Source organism: Hordeum vulgare, chromosome 3H (assembly GCF_904849725.1).
Source record: "Hordeum vulgare subsp. vulgare chromosome 3H, MorexV3_pseudomolecules_assembly, whole genome shotgun sequence".
Classification (NCBI taxonomy): domain Eukaryota; kingdom Viridiplantae; phylum Streptophyta; class Magnoliopsida; order Poales; family Poaceae; genus Hordeum; species Hordeum vulgare.
This window is the reverse complement of record NC_058520.1, coordinates 391,135,396-391,136,899: the sequence shown is the minus strand read 5'-3', so window position 1 is coordinate 391,136,899 and position 1,504 is coordinate 391,135,396.

Genomic DNA, 1,504 nt, shown 5'->3' with positions numbered 1-1,504 from the left:
ATGCAACGAATAAAACTAAACACACGACGAAAGCGGAAAAGAAGGGAGAATCTTCTGGGCGTCGGCATCGGGCTGTCACAACTCTCCTACACTACAAGAAGATCTCGCCCCGAGATCCAAGAATGAAAGTGGGGAGAGGATGAGAAAGAACAAGAGGTAAAAATTTAGTCGCTTCTTTGACAAACGAGTGAAACCAACGATCCTTGAAGGTAGCAAAGAGATGAGGAATGATATGAGAAAGAAGCAAGAATTCACTGAAAATTTCGGCAGCACTTCGATAGGAAAAAGGGACAATTTTTTTTCGAAAAGGTAGAAGAATTAGACAATATACACAACAAACAACTAAGTAGAGCAAGGTAACACCATGATCTTGATAGAACAACATAATAGACCCAAAATAGCAACATCACCAAGCCCCCGGAACAATAGAATAGGAGCTAGCTCATACGGAAAAAGAACATGAAGAGAGAATTACAACTACCATCACAATAGAATTGAAGAGCCTCCAGTCATAGAATTGACTTAGTAGTTGGAAAACCAACAACGAAGAAGAAGATAGTAGTGGACTTATGGAAATCATCTCAACAAATGTGAGGTGACAACCAACCACTAAAAGAAACAAGGATTGATTGGGAGAAACAAGACATGAACAAATCCTACACCAAGAGGATACATCGAGAACTTGGATTAATGACAAGCACCATGATAGCAACAATCCATAGGAAAGGCTTTAGGTGAAATCCAAACCAGTTAGCTCAATGAAGAAATCATGGTTTGCAGATATCTCAAGATCAAGGAATTGGTGGGTTTAATTATCTCATTCTTGAAAAGAAATCTGTTCGAGGCTCCTACACTAACAAGAAGGCTATAATACCACCTCAAAGGATAAAGGAAGAACAAATGCACTTGGAAATGCAAGAGAAAGAATACTTGAGGTTCTCCAACAAGAATCTTGAAGAACACTTGAGAATGGATAGAAACCTTGATGAACCACCATGAAGGACCACCGTATACAAATGAATGATGCAAAGACATGAAGGTAGAAGGATATAAGATTATGACCTTGTCAAGATTTAGATGAAGCCTCATAAAGAGATACTTAAAAGAACTTGGAACTTCGGAAAAAGAATTCAGATTACTATGAACAAGAATAAGAATTATGTTATGCTCATCCTTCATCAAATTAAATTGATGACAAGCAACGGATTTAAGCATACAACTTATTCTTCTGAAAAGATTGAGGAGCGATAGAGAGGAAAAACACCACTTGAAGCAAAATTGAAGGAAACACCGGTAAGAATTTGCAATTGAATGGGAATACCATGAATTAATGGAGAAACATGAGAATGAAGAGCTCATGAGCCACCTGATAGAAAACTTGAACAAGGCACCGGATAATAGAGTGACGAACGAAGAGACAACAATTGAGAAGAATTGAGGATGAAAGCTGAAAGCTGAGAACAAAGAAGTCTTCTGAAATGATGGCCTTCGGAGGAACGAGAAA